The 20,213-nt window shown below is 39.1% G+C and overlaps 1 protein-coding gene across 4 annotated transcripts in view; it reads right to left on the bottom strand.

Moving 5' to 3' along the window:
- LRRTM4 (leucine rich repeat transmembrane neuronal 4) overlaps positions 1-20,213 on the bottom strand; it is a 397,419-nt gene that overhangs the window by 252,722 nt on the left and 124,484 nt on the right. For 3 of the 4 annotated variants that reach the window (XM_071729320.1, XM_071729325.1, XM_071729323.1), the window contains exons 4-6: positions 12,018-12,088; positions 9,846-9,943; positions 1,833-1,904 (exon numbers count right to left, since the gene is read on the bottom strand). The gene's annotated coding sequence lies outside the window, so the exon portion shown is untranslated. Of the gene's footprint in view, positions 1-1,832; positions 1,905-2,650; positions 3,067-9,845; positions 9,944-12,017; positions 12,089-20,213 lie in introns of those variants that run through there. The other variant, XM_071729321.1, reaches the window with a different exon arrangement.

Raw genomic sequence — 20,213 nt, 5'->3', positions numbered from 1 at the left:
AACAATTATTGAATGGAGAACGAGCACAAAAAACTATTTCAGGATCCCCAGTTTTCCTTCAGATCTGTTTGGAATCAGGTGTCATCCACAAAAAAGATCATACAAAACTGTACCTCTTAGCCAGTCCAAGGTTTACCATACTTCAGTTGTGAAGTAGACTCAAAATGCAAAGTTACCGCAAATACTATTAAAACTAAAATTTTATTAAAATGTTCACAAGTTGCTGATTTTTTTTCATGTTTTCTTTAAAGATCATTCCTCCAAGAGGGTTCATTAAGTAACGGAAGCAAATTCATGTGGAACAATGCTTACAGATCTGCTTACAAGACCAGAGTTTTATTTAAATTTTCTAAAACCCAAATGGTAACTAAAAGTAGATGGGTTTGATTCTTTGCCAAACTCCTGAAGCCTCAAGTGTTCCTGCTTCTCTCCTCACAGAACAGTAGGTACCAGACAAAGACTAAAGCCTAATGCTAAAGTAAGAGCACTCCTGTCTCCATTGGCTTGGAAAAAAAAAAATTCAATTATTGTTGTAGCATTGCACTCTTTCCCAAGAGAATACAAAGTAAGCAAGTTTACAATTGGATCTAAATAGCCAACAATATTCCCTTGTATCACATCTTTTTCAGTATTTTTCCATCTTTTTGTGCCATGCTTCCAATCTCTAATTCACGAGTCCCGACAAGCTTAATCAACAACAATATTAATGCTGCTAATACCTGAAATTAGTGGGTGAATTTATACATCTATACAAAAAAGGAGGTTCTGGGACAGCTGATTAGGGAATAAACAATTTAAGTATCGAGGTAAGTATGCTAATTATTTTAATTTGGATGCTGCACCATTCTCAGTTTTGCATCATTATCAACATGTTTTCTAAACCAGTAATGAGACTTTCAGTGTCCACGACCAACTCCCAAGCCAGGCTACAAGATGCAAACTCAAAAACCCCTCGATTTTCAACATACCTGCAGTGTCAGTTTTCAGCCCATAAGGATTCCCTACCCCAGGCTACTAGACAGAACACAGCTTCAACATTAAATAAGGCTGTTCTCCTAAGACTCATACAGATTACTGCAGTACTGCTCTTTCCAGCAGAACTCTGCAGTATTTCATTAAAGAAGCAACTGAAAAGCAAGTCAATTTTCAGTATTAAAAATAACAGTAACAACTTCCAGGAAGCTTAACTTCTGTTTCCTCTTCTTATATAACATATAATTGGGTAACATTAGTAAATACATTGGTTTGCATTTTGTGTTCCCTTAATTCTAAGGAAAAGACAAGCAGAATCAGTTGCAGTTATTGGACCACTCACTGGCACTGACTGTAGCCACAATTTCTATCCTTTCAATGATAAAACACATCTCTGCTAAGGTGAAGGAAGGTTAGTATGATTTAGCATTGAAGACTTGCTATTTTCATCAACTTAGACAGAGTCTGGAAGCCAAATCTTTGCAACATCTATGACAATTCAGAGCCTTTCTAGCAGACCATTCTCAAGATTGCACTACAAATACACTTCACTATCATTAACAGCAGATCCATTCTTCAGACACCATATAACACTCCTCTGCCTGAAGACATGTTCACAAAAATCTTACAATAGCATTAACATGTAAAAATTATCTGAAGTGTGTACAAATAAACCTTGCAACTACAAAATTTGGTATCTCATTCCTTCATAAAATAGAATGAGCTCTCTTAATTGAAGGTAAATAAAGTACTGCTCCTTGCATGATCTATTTTCAAAAAGCAGTCAAAAATGCCATCTAGTTTCTAGACTCTGGAAGACATAAACTCATTTGCTTTCTTCTGAGTAAAAAAAGTCTTACCTTATCAAGCAGCAGCATCAAAGATCCTCTCTGGCCTAAAACCATCTTTCCTCTCCATATTGCAAAGATGAGCTGAAAAAAAACCAACCAAAACCAAGCAAAAACTAGCATCAGCAAACTGCTACTTCTTGTAGGATTTTCACTGTTATCATCAGATAACCCCAGTACAAATTGGAACATTACCATAACTTAATTACGCAGTTTGTGCAACCATCTTTAACTGCTCCAATGCCTTTCTTTCCTAATTAGCCTGGCTAACTCCTTATGAAATATCAGAACAATTTTCTTCTTCCTCTTCTAAGTATTTTTGTAAAGGGAAAGATTCTTCCCAATCATTGTACACTGCCACTTTATATATAGTGATGGCAAGACATGGAATTATTTCCTCCAAAACTGTGCTCCTATCCACCCCGTTTAACCATCAGGATCAGTTCAGATCCTGAACTTTTCATGAGCTTCATGTTAGTTTCTGCTCTATTACTAACATGAATTGTCATGTGTTGCTTTCTCTCCTGTTCCTGTAAACAACTTCCACTACATATTTGAGCCTTCCTTGGCAGCCACTAGGTCTAGGGCCTTACTTTAAAATTACTCTAAACCTCCTCAAAATCACATGAGTATTGAAACTTATAAGTTTGTGGCAAGTCATATTAGTAATGCTGACCAGGATTTTCAGTTATGGAAACAGAAACACTGAACAGAAGGACAAGACAAGTCCAAAGTAGGAAACAAAAAGCAAAAGGACAAGGAGCTACAATTGTGCTGCAGAGACCCTGTGAGAAGTCACCCTCATTGCATTTCACAGTGTTGATATTTACCATTTTCAGGCAAGCTCAGGCTGAAGCAGGCTGCCTCCACTTCTCATTAAATAGCGATGCCATTCTCCCTGTGTTTTGCTCAAACTGAGCTCTGGTCATGCTCTTGGCTGGTATCAAAGCTACCAAACTCCAAAGGGAGGAATAACATCAGGCGGCAAGGAAGCCTTGAGCCTTTCCCCAAAGCGGCCATTTCATCCAGCATTTCCAAACACAAATTACTTCCACTGGACAGTGAAAATTATAACCCAAAACCTTTCTAAACCAAATCCCTACAACTCAGCCTCCTACTTGCTGCTTAAAGCGGCTTCTCCTCCCTCTTTCCAGCAGTTATTTCAGCAACGTAGGGAACTTTTCCTCACGGATAACTTCGTTTCCAACTGACACCCTCCAGGAGGCTGCCCTGCTCCTTAAACCCCTTCCCGCCTCTCCCCTCAGCCGCCGGGCGGCTCGCGCAGCGACCGTTAAAACCGTTAAAACCGTTGGAGCCGCCCCCGCCCTTCAGGTTCGAACCGCAGCCGCCCGCACGCGCCGCTGCCGACCCGCTTCGCTTTTTCCTCTCTGCAAAAATGCGGAGAAATGGCCAAAAGTCCCTTCCTCAGCCCAAAGGGACAGGCGGAGAAGGGTGGAGGGAAAGGGGTTTCTCCTCTTTCCTTTCTCCTCTCTTTCTTTTCTCTCTCCCCTCACATCAGCCCCTGTGTCCTGGCAGCCCCGGGTAATTTTTAAACCCCCTGTCAGCACGTGAAACACCTCAGAGCAGGGCTGAAAACACCATTTTCCGCCTCAGAAAGAAAAATGTGAACTAACTCCTTGTTTTGCAATACCCTTCCAAATGCAGGCCAAACTTCAAGCTTTTGCTCAAATGCATTTAGTGCAGAGTAATCATTTTAATAAAATTTAACTTAGAGACTGAAAGCCATTTAAATACAGACATCCATTTGCAGGATCACGTGTGAGACATTTTGTTCATCAAGTAAACTCCTGGAATAAACAAATACAATGAAATAAATGCTGTTAAGCAGATCAAGGTGAATCTATTGCTGTCATTAGTGAAAAACAAATTATGTGCTTTACTCTCTTCACCCTCCCTGGAGAACCACTCATGTCTACAGGGCACAAGTGTAACAACAGCATTTATGTTAATATACTTAAGTGGGGATGGAAACTAAGTATCTTTTATTTATAAACAGAACCATCACCCCACAGCAGGGAATTTGCAATATGATTAGACAAGTATAGATAGTTCTCCAATCTTGGAAAAAGAGACTTTGGACACCCTGTGACACCAAACACAAAAAAAGCAAACTAAGTTCTGAAACAAGAATACAATACTCTAGTGAAGAGCTATGGATCACGCCACATGCATCCTGATTTGCTTTGTATTCTGGAAACATGAATGTGTAGATAAACCTCTGGAAGAGGAATGCCTGAAAGTGGGTTTGATTTCTCTTCAAGCATGCTGTCTTTGTGATCCTAGCAAGTTCTGCAGGAAACCTCACCGGGTTTTGTATGAAATGCAGCCACCCACCTTTGTGTTTTAAACAGACAGGCTCCAGGCAGCTTTCTCAAGGCAAAATACCTTCCTGAATAAGGGCAGGAATATTAAATGAATTTCAGTATTGGCTGCTGTTCTGTACTTAACATTACAAGTGTGTTGAAGGAATTGAGAGAACTGCATGAGGAAAAGCACTTATGAAGAGCAAAGCATGTAAGATCTCTGAGTGTCAGAGCTGCAGCTCCTTAGACTGCACCTACACTGAGAGTTTGGTCCTGCATGGGAGCAGCTCCTTGCTGCAGTCCCACAGCAGGACTGGTGGCTCCTGTACTGCTGTTTCACTGAGGCATTGCCTGGGTTTGGTTTGTCAGGTGTTATTAGGGAGGTGGGTGAAGGGAAAAAATGGGAAGCAGTCTGACAGCACATGGATGGTACCAGACAAAGAGTTACTCTGACACGAATCTTGGAGAGGAAGAGGATTACAGTTTTCTCCAGATGTCAGGTGGGCTGTTGAAATGATGAGTGCTGTTGGGGCACTGTGTTATCAATTATGTTGTGGCATCAAGAGATTGTCTACATCACACAATGCCTTCATAAGCTAAGAGAATGAACCAGGGCTAATTAGCCCAAGTGAACTATTAACAGCTCTACTCTTTCTGGCACTCAAGCCAGCAGCCTCAAGTACACAAAACTCTGCTGTGAAGGCATACAAGCTCATTCATCACTATCTCAGGTATCTCTGGAGCCTTGAATAAAGGTCTTATTATTAAAATTCCAGTGCTTGATCTTGACTGAAAGGCCAAGCAGACAATTATAGTATTTACTGTTGCAATCTTCTGTCAAAGTGAAACAAAGGTGATAATCGCAAGGTACTTGCAGTAAGTCAGATGCCAGTTCTCATCCTGAATTAAATTTCACCTTAAGTTCAGAAATATAATTCTTTCTCTGGATCCTGCCATTTGCTATGGAAATGTCATTTCTCTGGAGTTGTTTCAACCAGTCCTTCATTTACTTACTTCCTCTGCTCCTTTTCCTTTCTCTTGCCCAGTGAAATTAAAAATCTTCAGGATACATCTCATGTATTTGCAATACATGAAAACAACCTCATCCTGCTCTAAAAATCATCTCAAGTGCTCTTCTTTAATAAGTAGTATTTATCCTTTTGTGTGAACTTTTCTTTACATCACTTATAAAGAACACAAAGTTGTTTTCTATAGTGTTTTTAAATCATATATGCAACAGTCCTGCTCACCTCAGTAAAATAAAAATGCATAATTGCCAGCCTTAAAGCCATAATTCACATTAATTTTGTGAAGTAAACCTCTTATGCATGCAGTGCCATAATGGAAACCACAGCAGTCGTGTTTCCTTCTAAGTGGGCAAGGAAAAATACTGCTGAACATATGCATCACTGCTGACCATGCCTGAACATAACTTCTCTGATTAGATTTGGGAACTGGCAAGGAATTGCCTTTATCTATGAACTCCATTTCCTGGATAATGTTATTAATTTATTCATTAAAATGTTATCAAATTATTGAAAAGATCTCTCCATTGTGTTAGATAACAGCAGCTCTGCTTCCCATCTCAATGGTACATTCACTTTAACTAGCAATATTGTTTAGTGATTTTATTATTACTATTATTCAATTCAGCCAAGGTTTTTTCTTCTTCTTTGCCCTCTGTTTACACTTCTTAATGAGGTTTTAATCTTCCCTGACATGTTTATTCAGGTTATTTGTTTTATAACAGGAAGGGCCTTAAGTATAACTGAGAAAATCAATGTTTTTTTAAACCTGGGCCCAAATCTCTGGTTTTCCTTTTCAAATATTCCCCAGCCCAGGGGAAAACAAAACAAAACAAAACAAACAAACAAAAACCACAGGGCTTTTAGGTTAATTTAAGTAAAACTCAAATTTGTATGGAAGAGCTGCGAATTCTACAAATCCCATAAGAATAAGAGATTGCAAAATAAGATTGAGCCTTCAGAGATTCACAGATAACTTTAAAAAGTATTTTAAAATAAAAATGCATCCAGTAGCATAGCAAACCTCTAGTGGGCATTGGCCACAGCAAATCTGTATTCCCTTTGAATCAAGCAATGTTTTCCCTTGTGTCCCAACAGTGTTTGGGTATCTTGTTTGGGTCTGGCTTTAAAGGGATCAGCATGTTGGGTACATGTTGGATGTAGAGCCTGAAAAATCCAACTGCAAGGGCTGCAAGTATGAGTGGAGGGATTTTATATGAAATAACCCAGTATCAGCTGGGGATTACGAGCTCTCAAGAAGCTTCTCATATAGGAAAAAAAATGTCTACAGTGATGTAAAGCCATCAGAACACTGGAATGAGGCAGACGTACTTAAGCCTTGAGCCAGTGCTGTTTCATGTGAATTCTCTCCTTACAGAGTATAGCAGGAAAAAAGGCTGAAAAAGTGGATTGTCCACAGTATTTGCTGAATCAACTCTCCTAGCACGAGTTCCTACTTCTGTCCTTACTCTGCAAGCAGTTTCCACACTACTGAAACGGAAAAGGACCAAGGAAATTCCTTCCATGGGGCAGAGGTACTGCAACCTTCTTAATTACTTTCAACTCAAACATCCAAAGACAATGCCAATTACCTGGATTAAAAAGCCTTAAAGCCTTACAGAAACCTTTGGAAAGCTGGCAGGGCCATCATTACCCTTTTCTCCAGACTTGCTGTAGCACCAGTGCAAGGAAAAGGGGCTGAAATTTAGGATGTAGGAAGGATTTCTCCTGCAATTCTTGTCATGCTGAATATACACATTACTACCTTATACATGAGGTAGTTAATAAGATGTTTCCAATTTAATTTTCTGAGCAGTAGAGGTATTTAAAGAGCATTAATGTAGTCAGACTTAATTTACTTTTTTTTTTTTTCCCCATGACTTGCAATAATTTTTCACCATCCCCATGCTACTTAGCTATTATTTTGTAAATTAATTACTTCATCTAATTTAGCTTCAGATTTAATTGTTCTTCATTGGAAATGTCAGCTTTCACAGTTCATTAATAAGAGTACTGGTGGAAGGAAAGCAAGGGATGAAGTGGGGATGGGGAGAAATAAACTTATCTTGCAAGTAATGAAGATCTTTAGTTAATGTTCTGTCTGCATATTTGTTTTAAGTCACTCTTAAACCTTGCTCTCTGGATTAACATTACTGAGAATATTTGCTGGAATTCAACAAACCAGCTTCTCTGACAGATGCTGCTTGCTGACAGAGGTACCCAACATAATCCCTGAGCTGCTGAGGATCTCCTGCCAGGTTTGGTGGCAGCAAACCTCTGAGGTGGCAATCAGCCACTGTCCTGTGACAGAGGTTTAAATATTCAGATGTACAAATGGTACAAAAACTGCTCAGAAAATCTGTCCCAGTGCACAAAATGGGGATTTCCCCAGTGAAATGCATTTGGGGATGTCTTGGAACAGTCTGTGGAATTTTTGTAGTTCCCATCAAGGAACAGAATCCCATGTTAGACAATTCTAATATGGCCACTGGAAAGCTGATTCCCTACACTAAGCAGCTACATTCTCCTGAATGGTTACAACTCAAATAAATAAATAGTACCTTTACTCATTGCTGTACCTCAGTTGCTCTCATCAAAATATAAAAAAAAAACTACTCCCTGTTTATCCAGATGTAGCAATAACAAATCCACTAACCCAAGCCATTAAGTGTCACTGTGCTGAATGGATTCCAACATTATTTTTTGTTTTTTTTTTTTTAACAATATATTTTTAATGTGCATGTGAAAATAAATGACAACACATTTTTTTCTTTCTTTGCCAAATAGCATTGAATGATTAATTTAACAATTTTCTCTTTAGTGATGACATCAGAGTATTTTCTAAGTTTTGGAGAGCCAAATGTTGGTTTTCTCTAACGCAGTGGAACACTTCTGATAGTAATGAACAAAGACATAATCATGTCATATTCATCCACTAATTGGATTACATTAAAAGTTAAAGTTTGATCAAAATTTGTCACTCTCAAACACCAGTCAATAAAGTAGATTACTGTCAGGGGAAAAAACCTCAACAACAATAATAATTTATGAAATCTTTATGACATAATCAAGACTAATAGTTAAAATTGATTCATAAATCCAGCAACAAAACACTGCAGTAATATATTACTAAGGGAATTTATCTTGCAAGCTGGCCTACATTTTGGGTACTTTCTCTGTAAAATACTTTCTAAGCCCAGTTAGATCATTTGGCATTTCTGAAACACTTTCTATGAAATGGCTTTGACTTTCTGGTATTGGTCTGCCTTACACATCTAAATGAAAGGTTCCCCACAGCTTTTGGGGGAAGAGAAAAAAAAAACAGAACCCCAAAACTTTTTCCTAAACAAGTAAATAGTGCATAAAGAATTGTAAAAGAGAAAAGGGAAAATTAGAAAAAAGCTTTTGTATTTATGCAGAGGCTCCAAAAAGACAAGAGTTGAAAGAAAGCAGAGCTACTGCATGAGGAGTTTATTACACACCAGAAGAGGAAAACTGGCTCTATTTACCATGTGTGAGAAGAGAAGAAAGGGTAGGTTGTGTTGCAGATAGTCATAGATATTAAGAGCTTGACTAAAATACTGGAGAAAACCTCCTCTGTGATGTGTGTTGGATCAGACTGTAAGAATAAGAGCTGCACAGTTCCATCCATTCCTACTTTTGCTCCAGACTTGCCCTCCAGTTCAAAAAACCACTTATGAAAATGCTTCATTTTAAGCAGGTAAGTCCCTGGCAATAGAAAAGATTTTCTATTTGAGGACACAGTTGAATTGGACCACTACATTTCATCTCAACAGTGGGATCTGACCCCCAGAGATATAAGCCACTTACTACTTTGATTCACTTCAAATAGGAAAAAAAAAAACAAAAACCAAACACAAGAAAGAACAGACTAAGGAGGTTATTACCTCACTTTCTCCAAGTATACAGCAATGGACTGATTTTATATAAGTGGGGTATTGGTAGGTTTAAAGTAGTATTTTAAAAACACATTCAGATTTCAAGAAAACTACAATATAAATGCAAAATATTTCTATAATAAACACTCAACTATACAAACTATAATAATTTTGTCCTTCCCAAACAGCTAAGGCAAATATAATACACATACTTATCAAGGTGAAATTATCCCATCTTGGAGAGACTACAAATGGAAAATTCTAACACCATATCTTCTTGGATGAAAGCTCCCATGCAAGTGTAAATTATTATCATTAAAATAATGAATTCTTTCCCTGGTTTAAGCTTTGCAGCTCACTCCTGAGTTGAAAAATGTTCTCTGCTCAATGAAACTCAGGGGTGCAGTGTAAATTTTCCACAGCATTTGGTTTTCAACTAAATTCTACAGACACATGAGCAGGAGACCAAGGCTCATTAAAAAAGGCTTGTGAGTAAGCACCCAAAGTAGTTGTCTTTCCATTTTAATTCCTGGATAATGTGAAAGTTGGCCATTATTACCCAGTGGTTTAAATACCAGCTCATCAGTTCAGATCTGGGTCAGGCAGAGACCTCTCAGATGTCCTACCTCAGACAGGTGAGTGCTGGGCCATTTCCCAGCTGACAAACTGATATTAAAGGAAAAACAAAAAAAGACCAAACACCTCATTAGTTGAGGCAACTCTTGTCATTCTCAGCAAGGCACCCAGAACCAAAGCAAGCACTGAGCTGGAACTGACCTCTCAGCACCAAAGCTGCTCCTCCAGGTGTCCCAGGCTGTCTCCCTGTCCAGCACTGCATTCACCTGCACACTCAGCCCTTGCCAGGATCATAAATGCTGAAGAAATACATCAGGGAACAGTGTACATTTATTTTCCTAGGCTATCTCTAGCCAGAGCAGAGGGAAAAGTTTTTAACTTGATTTTTCAATACAAAAAGCTGTCCAAGAATTAATTTGTTTCTGGCTGATGCAAAATTCTCATTCTTACAACTATGATCCAAGATTATACTCCAGAACCTAGGAAAGGAAAAATAAATAAACTGGCAACTATTTTCTTTCATAGAAACTTCTAAACTATCATCCTTAGCCATTTTGCCTTGGGGGAAAATAAAATTCTTTCTGTTTTCCAGCTCCATCCTTAGATTTTCAGTTCACTCAGTTCAATTCACTGGTTTCACAGCATTAGGTACCTTGTGCCTACTCTTTGGGGCAGGTTATGAGCACTTACTGATTTCACTTAGGTATGGGACTAATACTTTTAAAATAAGGCCTGGAACATCTCAAGCTGCACATACAGTATTCAAAATCAGAAGCCACCTTTGACAGTCTCTAAATTCACTTTAAGAATTATTCATGCAAAAGAGAGTCTAGGACTAGTTTATCAGTGATAAACAAATTCTATCAGCATAGTGGCAGCATCAATAGTAGTCCATCTAGAAGTTATTAGATGTGAATATAACCCACAGTTCTAAGCAATGTCTTCACTGATTCAATTCCTTAATTACAGCAATCAATTGATATTAATATGGCAATTCTGTGACCTACTTTGTGAGGGCGTCAGACAAAATGATTGAATGGTCTCTTTTCATCTTCAAACTCATAAATAACAATTTATTAAGGTAGCTAATAAGTGTGTATTAGCTAGATTGAGCATGGAAGCCAAGCAGTCTGAATAAAGTTGAAAAAGGACTTAAAGTTCAGTATCCCACTGCCACAGAAGAGCCTGGATCAACACACTGGTTAGGGAATGGAACCTGGCCAGGTCCCTGCAGGTTTCACTCTGCCCTCCCGTGCCCTCCTGAGCTTTACAACAAGTTTTAAAATTTGCTTTGTCTTCACGTGCAAACTTTTAGCAATCTCAAAAACACTCCTAGGAGGGAAAACCAATAAGCTTGTTTCCTTTTGTGTTAATCCTTTTAAAACTATTTAGAAATTCAATCTAAACTATAATTTTATTATTGGGATTTGGGAAAGTTCTTCTGACATTTAGAACAATTTATTTGTACCTTTTGTGTATCACAATTACCAAGGTAATACATTTTCAAAATGCTGCTTAATGAAGGACTCTTCCACTCTTGCCCCAGTATTTTATCTCTTTCAGTGTCTTCTCTGCCATGGATCACACAGTATGTGCAATGAAATGCTTCCACTTATGGCAGGGAGTTGTGAAAACTTTGCCTAAGAAACATTCTCTTGTTTACTGTTTATGGAGGATTGTATTTCAGTTCACTAACGTTCTCTAACTGCTATAATTTGATTGCTTTGTGGGCTGAAAACAATAAAAAAGTTAATTAAAAATAAACAAAGAAAAGCAAGAGAAGTTAGACCCCTGCACCATCAAAATGCAATTGTAAACTGAGAGCTTCAATGCAAAAGAAGCAGCTAAAGGTATTTTAGATGCTGGTTTGATGCTATACAAGCATCTCCAACAACAAAACAAAGGTATAGTGTACTGAACTCAAGTACCTAAATATTTCCATTTACTAAAGGAGCTGCATAAAGGAGGTGTGAAACTACTCAGAAGATAATGATCCTAATTGCCAGTGTTTGTCTTGCACAGTGTTTGTAGTTGTAGTAATTGCAGCAGATAATGTCCTGCTCTGCCAGGAGTGTTCTCCTTGACTCCAGGCACCTCCTGTACTTCCAGTAAAGCTGCTGCTGAGGACTTTCTGTTTCTACCACCAGAAAACTGGGAGGTGCCCATGAGCATCTGAGTATGTGCAAGACTTTCATGCTCTCATTTCAGCGGGCACTTTGCTAACATCTCAGCACTTCTTTGAGGTGACTCAGGCACAGCAGAAGTCAATCCACCCTGTCCAGCTCTAGTGAGTGCACAACCTGTTCTCCATTTAGAGTTAGAACATACAAAGGTCACCTCATATCCAAGAAATAAAGCACACAGCACACATACCCCTTTTTCCTCAGTGTTCAGAGCTGCATCTTTCCAAAACCTGGGAGAAGAGCTGTGTTGGCTAAATCCTCCTGAGGAAAGAGCAAGAAGGGCAGTACCAGGTAGGTGCTCCTGGGAGCAAGAGGATCAGCAGATTTACATGGGCTTTCACCTCCCCCCTTGTCCCATGTAATTCCAACAAGAAACCTGGCTGCAGGCAGGAGGGATGCTTGGAGAGAGCCTGCTATCTACCCTCTGCTTTCCCTGACACCCAGGTTACACCCAGGTGTAACACCTAGTTACACCTATTTCTGCTGCAACAAACAGCTCTTTTTCTGCTGTCTGGGGGTAAAAAAAAAAAAAAAAAAAAAAAAAAAAAAAAAAAAAAAAAAAGAAGAAACACCTTGCTAATGTTCCTAAATTCTGAAAACTTAGTAAGAGAATATCCTTTGGCATTTAAAAAAATGGCAGGCAGAACTAATATGAAAGCCAAGTAAAGAAAAGGACAGGTGAAAGTCATTCCAGGACGTCTAAAATGTGTTTTCCAATGATTAGGAGGGGGGAAGAAGAAGATTGCCAGCTTGCAGATGTTCCTGAGCAATTCAGAACTAGGAAGAGCAAGTCTATTGTGGGTACTATTTAAACTGCAGTATCTGGCATTCAGCAAGTTAGGTGCTTCCATCAACAATCACAGTTATTTTGCTTTCTAAATGCTGACCAGATGGTCAGGTTTTGTGTGGCAGCAGTGTGTGTGTGTGTGTGTGTGAGGGGGTGGGGGGCAAGGAGGAAGAATTGTAATGATGAGAATGTGTCAAACTTCACTGCTACCACTGCAGTAAAGTGAGAGGAGTAACATCGAATTGAGATTCCATGCACATGCATTTCATATGCATACAACATCATAACTGCCTGGGAGGAAAAGTCAGTTATTTTCTTTTTCTAAATCCTTTTTCCTTATCAGCTACAAAATGTTACAATAAATAAAAAAATAATCTCTGGGGTGAACTGAAGTCCCAGAAGGTGCTTGTCGAGGAGAAAAATAATTGTTAGCCAAAGCTGATTAAACAGCAAGATTTTCACTGAGACTGAAAGGGTGACTCAGAAATCATGCAGGAGATGTTAGCCTCAGTGTTCTTAACTTGTCATGAATGGCTAATTTGCTCCCAAATCCATTCTAAAGAAGTTGATGCCACATCTTCCCCCCAGCCATACTAATTGTTTATTAGCATACAAAAGAACCAATGACCTTTCAAATTGCATGCTTATTGTCCCTCATAGGCAGAAGAAATGAGCCTTGGCACAGCAAACATTGCTTGGCTCCTTTTTATTTTTAGGAAGTAACCTTTTAGAGCAATGAATGCTTCAGCAATAGTATTTCACAGTCTGTATTTAATAATCATGGAACTAAGCAGAAACGTGTTGTTCCACTGCTTCACCTAGGATTCCAAATTGAACAATTAGAATTGAGGTCATTTAAGTGTTAAGTCATAGTTGTACAAAAGGAAATATTTGGAGGATTTAAAAGCATACTAAAAAAGTTTTGAAGTGTTTCATATCAAGCACCAGAGCCATACATTTATGTGTAGGAACTTGAAAACAACTTTTTTTCAGGTCTTTCATTAGTCTTCCACTCAGCATTGTAACTGATTGAGGACTTTGAGTCTCATTTTCAAAAGCCATTTAGAGGTCTAGGACACTTATCTTCATTGCCTTCAAATATGGATTAGATTCTTAAATCTGGGAACCACAGCACACTTGTGGTTTGGAGGTGACCTTTGGAAATGGTCCAAGTTCAAAGCAGGATGAGACAGAGCAGGCTGCCCATGCCCATGTTCAAGGAGGTCTGGAGAATCTCCAAGGACAGAGTCTCCACAGCCTCTCTGATAAATATGTTCAAATGTTCAGCCACTCCCAGGTGTGTTCATCACCATTCTGGTGCAAACATATTAGCAAATTCTGATATAACAGGATACATAGCACACACAGTCCCCAGTAAGGAATATTAATGCAATGGTCTGAAATACCTGGCAGCCTTGGGACCAAGGAACAGAAAAATAGAAGTCATTCAATTAATATACATGGTAATGAAATCCAAAAGAACCAACCTGTAAGAGCAGAATGGTCCAGGTTTTTGAAGGGTCTCAGATGAGAAACTTTATATCCTATGAAAAATTTCTATTTATACATAAAGTAACTAGTGAGCTCCAATTTGCATGTCTGGCTTATCAAACATCACTGGAAAGTTGTCCAAAAGTCCAGGCCTCTGAAAGACCCTTGCCCTGGCCATAAGCATGACAGGATCTTTACACAGAAAATATTTAATGCATCTATTAGCTAAGGGACCATAATGAGAATGATGATGTGACTTTATTTCTATTCCATACCAAGACTATATTGATATTTGGTTAAAGGTATCCACAAGAGAGACAATGCTCAAGACTTAGCAGAGATTAAGCAATCTGTTAGATGTGAGATTCTTAGTCCATTAAGTGTAAATTTCCATTTGGATGAATAGTAAAGAGCTTGATCTATAACACTTGTAATTGAATTAGCAACCTCTTTGTTTCCCTATTCTCTTTATGGCCAGGCCATGTATGCATTTTGTGAGCATTCTGAATTACAGCAGTCAAGCCATTAGTTGGGAAAAGTGCCACATAATGCCCTTTTGGAAATGGGTTTTTATTTTATTTAGCTTTTTTCCTTCCTGAAGAAGTGATCTTTTGCCATTCACTGCTGTTATCCAGTGCTTTGTTTCTTAAATCTGCTTTTTTTCCCCTAAACTATACAAGATTCCATACCTCTATTTTGCATGTCTGATATAGTTTGACCCTTACAAGCCCAAAGCTAGGGCTTCAGGAGTCATTTGTTTACCCATTATTTTTCTGGATAAGAATAGTAATGGTAGATTAGGAAAGAAAAATATAAGAGACCAATTTTACAAGGGATTTAAACACCTGCTTAATTACATCTCTGCTGAGGGCAGCACTGATTCAAGTGCTTAACTGGGTGTTGTTATTTGGAAAGATGAAAGAACTGCATGAAATGAGGTTTATAAAAGTTCCTCAATGTCTACCAACATTTACCATTTATCACACTGCTCAGCATTAAAACCAGCCTACATTTTTAATCCAGCTAGTGGACCCTCATGCTGCTCACTGAGGACAATCCATGTCTATGCAGGATCAAGGATTTTCTGCTTTTGATAACACAAAGATGTTTTCTAGAGTCACCTTTCAATTTTCAGAGCTGTAAACTGAGGTTTTACAGGGAACTGTAATCTGGTGGATCAAGTATCTGCACGTCCCTCCACCAGGACCACACTTCCTGTGGGCTATCATTAACAAAGTGATTTTTCTTCCTTTTACAAACAGGGAAAACATTTGTAAACCAGGAGCTCCAGAGTTTATGAGTTCAAGTCCGAAGAACAGAATGCAAATGTTACCACACTTAAGTCACTTAGCCCAAAGTTTTGTGCACTGCCCCTGAAAGCAGTGAACTTGCTTTTCTTTGTCTTTGCAGTCTTTTGAGTTGCTCACTGCTACTTTGACCTCCATATGGACCACCCAAACCTTCTGGCCTCCTGAGCATCATTCAGAAATGAAACCTATACTCCTAAATAGTTAAGTATTTGCAAAAGATTTCCTGTACTCCAGTGAAATTTTTATCAGCAATGCCTCAGTAAAACCCCCAAAATCCCCTGCATAATGCTTGCATGGATACTTTATTCTACACACCCTAGTGGAGTGGAACAGCTTGTCTGAAAGGTTTAAAGGGTAATAACAGTGACAAGTAGCCAGTGCTGGGTATGGTGACCAATAAAAGCCTGTCACTGAATTCACCTTCCTAAACCAGAATTTACTAAAACGTTTGGGGTTTTTTCTCTTGCAGGGATCTCCATCATGTGCAGCTCTGGATCTTATTAACCTGATCCCTCAACTCAGAGCCTTTTTCCCTCTTTTCTTTGAGGTGTCAGTCCTTAGGGCTCCTGCCAAAATGTATTGCTGTGAGGCAGCTGTATGAAGCAGAGCCAACACACACAGACTACAGCTGAGAGAAAACTCAACAGCTAATTCCTTCAGGGCCCAATTATGTGCCACACACTGAAGGACAGGGAGACATTTCTGACTTCACACACTTCCTAGATCGCTTCATTTTTCTACTGCATTTAAAGCAGTAAGAAATTAAGAAAAAAATTTCCATTAATACAACGGAAGATCCTTTACTGAACTGGAGGCTATTTAATATTCAGATAGAAAACACTGGATATTCATGTAATCATCCTCATTATCCTGAATACAATGTTGCTAAAAGCTAATCTGTGTTGGCCAGAATTGCTTAAAGCAACAGTTATGTCTTTGCAAGCCACAGTTGAGCTTTTTTAAACAAGTAAACATCTAAGGTCCTGAAGTTAGAACTACTGTCAGAGGTGATCTTGAAAAGGAGGATGAGTTTTGGGTTATCTGGTGGGAAGGGTGTGACTTCAGAACTGTTTTAAATACCAAAAAATGGAAGGACTTGATCTTCAGAAAATGCTGAACTCAAGGACTCATCAGGTGTGATCTCAAAGAATACATATGAAACACTTTTACAAATCAGCAGAAAATAAATCTGTATCTTAAGCATCTTTAGATACATCAATTGGTGAGCAAGGCTCTGAGAAATTCAGGAATAATACTTTGATCTACTTGAAGAAATTAATTATACAGATTCCTTCCTCCCCCTTTTTTCTTTTTCTTCCACACACCGAATACAAATCCAACATAAGAACATTTTGGCATTCACATTCAGCTACAAACTTCATCTTGCTCCAACCCAAATGAAGTTTTCTCCTGAAATTTCAGCACCTGCCATGTAGTGAAACTCCCCATCATGACCAATAGCAATTATAGCAGCACTGATTGCTCTTTGGTACAGGAACTCTGCAAAGTACAGATCTTAGCAGCTGTCCCTCCTCCAGAAACCTTGCAGAAATCATTAGTATTCTTTCCTTAATAGTCCAACTCTTTCTTCAGTAGTCCAAGGAAATATACATTCCTTACCCTACTTTTTCTGAATAAAATTGCCCTAAGGCACTTATTTTTCTACATAATAGATTTTTATTATCATCTACCGAGGTTATGGCAGCTTTTCAGATTGTAATGTTTACACAAAAAATTATATTGTGTCATTATATTTTGATGACAGAAGGAAAAAAGGACTGAAAGAAAAATGTGCACGTACGAAGCATCTGTTTTCTACCAGTTTGAGAGCCACTTATGTGAAAAGGGCCTTGTGGTTTTCACTCCCAGTTATGTTTAGGCTCTTTTACACTTCCCTGTAGAGGAAGGAGGACACAACAGCTGAAATACCACAGTTCAGTACCTAAAATACTCAGGGCAGCCCAGGACCCCACCTGCTGCCTTTCCTCTGATAAAATGAGAGGCACTGGCTGAGTTATCCAGGCTCTGTTGCCTTCATTTCTCTTGTGTTTCTTTTTGACACTTGTGTGGAAGGAGCAAACCCCCCAGTGAGTAAGTGCAGGGAAAGCTTTGCAGAAGAAGAGTCTCCCTGGGGCTACACAGGGCTATGTGACTATGGGAATGGTGCCTCAGCTGCCCCAGCCTGACAGTCCCTGAAGAGCACCCCAGAAAGTTCTGCAGCAGCTTCTGGAATGCTGAATATGATGAATTTAACCAAACAAAAGCCTCAATAGGAAAAAGCAAGTTAGTGCTGCAGGTGACTTTTGGCTAAAACACTGCTGTGAGGAGGACATGGGAGACAGTTTAATTTACAATGGAAATGACTGCAGAGAATATCAGTGGATTCATCTGTCACATCTATCAGACCACCAGCTGCACACATTGCCCAAGGCTATGATGGCATTACTGGGCTGATTTGTTGTTGCTGATTGCTTGCTTCATGCTAATTCATTCCACTGTACCAGAATGTTTCAGGGGCTCATCTGTTATTATTAATATTAATAATCCAAAGCCCTTTCATCCAAAGAACTCAAAGCACTTTACAAACATTAATTAAGCTTCACAACACCCCTAGGGTAAGTAAACTTTTGAGATCTCTTGAAAAGGTCAGAGAGGGCTTGGTTTAAAGCAGCAACTTTGGTTAAATTCAAAGGACTAAGGAACAGGAGACAGGAGATCAAGTGCCATTTTTATCACAGATGCTCTTCTCAGAGCATCTCAGCATCTCTGTATCTTCCAACTGGAAAGGATGGATTAGAGGAGAGGTTTAGCTTACAGGATCTGCTGAAAGGACCAGCTCAGAAGAAATTATCAGAAGGAATATAAAGATATTGGAAACATTGAGCTCACAAGCAAGAGGAATGATGGGAGTCTCCAAAGCAGTAGCTGGCACTTATAAACTGTAGCCTTGAAGTGCTCCATAAGTTCCCTGGGAGCCTGCATTTCCTCAGGAAGGTGATCCCAAGGCATTGAAAACAGAGGGCTTGAAAATCTCAAAGTCTTCAACCATAGATCCTCCAAGTGTGACCATGGCAATGTGGAGCGTGGCCATTTTCTGCTGCAGCTGGAGCCTGGCTTTGTACAGAAAAGGAGAATAAAAGAAAGTTCCCTTTGCAAGAGAGAGGAACATCCATGGAACCTGCACCACTCCAACTGCAATTCTCAGAGATCACCAGAACTGATTTGCCTGGAAGAAATCCTACCAACTGTACTGCATCATGAAAGGGACAGAGAGATTCTCTCCCTTAAAATCTGTGACAGTAGGAAATGAATGAATGGGTCTAAAGTACAAGCCCCATCTTTTCAGCTTGGTTTGTGAGCAATAATTCTGGTAAATGCAGCTGCCTTCCCTTCATTAAGCTTTGCCTCTTTGAATTTCTTTTTATTGCTTTTCTAAAGCAAACACCCTGTCCATTCTCAGCATCAGTATTTCAGGGAAGGAGATTTTACTTTTGATGGGAAGAACCAGGGCGATGGGCAGTGAGATAAAACCTGAGGTAAGTGCATGCTAAGTGCCACAGAATCCATTAGGGGAGAAAACACTGAATGACTGCAAATAATTTTTAATATTTCGTTATTCCAGGAAAAAATCTCTGATGTCTCTCACCAGAATATGAGAGATCATGCAGGCCAGCTAATGAAAAGACAAATCTGGGAAAGTTGCAACACTGAACTACAGATTCCTGAAACCAACATTAGCTGAAAAAATAAAAACCCTAAATGAAACTATTTTCAAATGATACAACAGGAACCTGCCTTGGAATACAGTGAAATTGTATTCAATGAAATTCCCATTTAACCTACTGAAGAATCCTATTTCTCACCCCCTATAAACATTATATTCATAGGATTGTTTTCTGCACGGTCTAAGGGCTGGGATTTTTCTGCTGTACTAGTAAGGACTCCTGAAGAATTTTATGAGCTTGCAAAACATTTTTCCTAAAGTTTAAGAAGAAAAATGTCTCATAATATTCATGAAGAACACAACCCTCCTCTTCTTGCAGAGATGAAGAAACCAGAAGACCCAGTCCAGGAACTCAAAGTGTTCCATAAGCACCAGAGTCAGAAATCTAATGCTGCTGGTATTGCTGCACTATGCATTTGTTTGGAATCATGTGTCTTTAAATGCATTGAAAAACTGGTCATGGAGGAGTGGTATGGCTCCTGAGATCAGGAATTGTTCTATGTTTTTGAACTCCACTTCTTATCTTTAATACAAGCACAGTAACATTGCAGTTATTCACTAAAAACAAAACAAAACCAAACAACCCAGAAACAAAACCAAAAAACCAACCTAAGACACACTCCTGAATTAACAGGCAAGCTCTCTGCCACTCTGAGACTTGTCTTGGAAGCTCCAGAGCTGCAGCAAACTCACCGAAAGCAGCAGCAGCAGCCCTGGAAATCAAAGGCTCTTACAAATCAAACATTTAGAGCAAGACTCAAGGAGAGGATTTCCAGTGATGTCAGATGGGAGGCTGGGGTTCAGCCCCTAAACAACTCATAACCAGTGAGACAGGTAGACACTGCAAAGCCAGAAGTTTCACAGCAGAAGTGCAGAGACAAGCCAACTGCTTAATAACTGTAATTACCCTCTTCCCACGTGGTATTTATTTTTTCACTGCACATCAACTCTGCCTTCAGCTCCAATTAAAATGCAACACAATGAAGTAAAAAAAAAAACAAACCCCAAATCACTTCACTTTCCCTAATTTCATTCATTCAAACGACCACTTTTTGGTCTTATCCCTCCCACTGC

Source organism: Heliangelus exortis, chromosome 30 (assembly GCF_036169615.1).
Source record: "Heliangelus exortis chromosome 30, bHelExo1.hap1, whole genome shotgun sequence".
Taxonomy (NCBI): domain Eukaryota; kingdom Metazoa; phylum Chordata; class Aves; order Apodiformes; family Trochilidae; genus Heliangelus; species Heliangelus exortis.
This window is presented reverse-complemented; position numbering and strand designations above follow the sequence as displayed.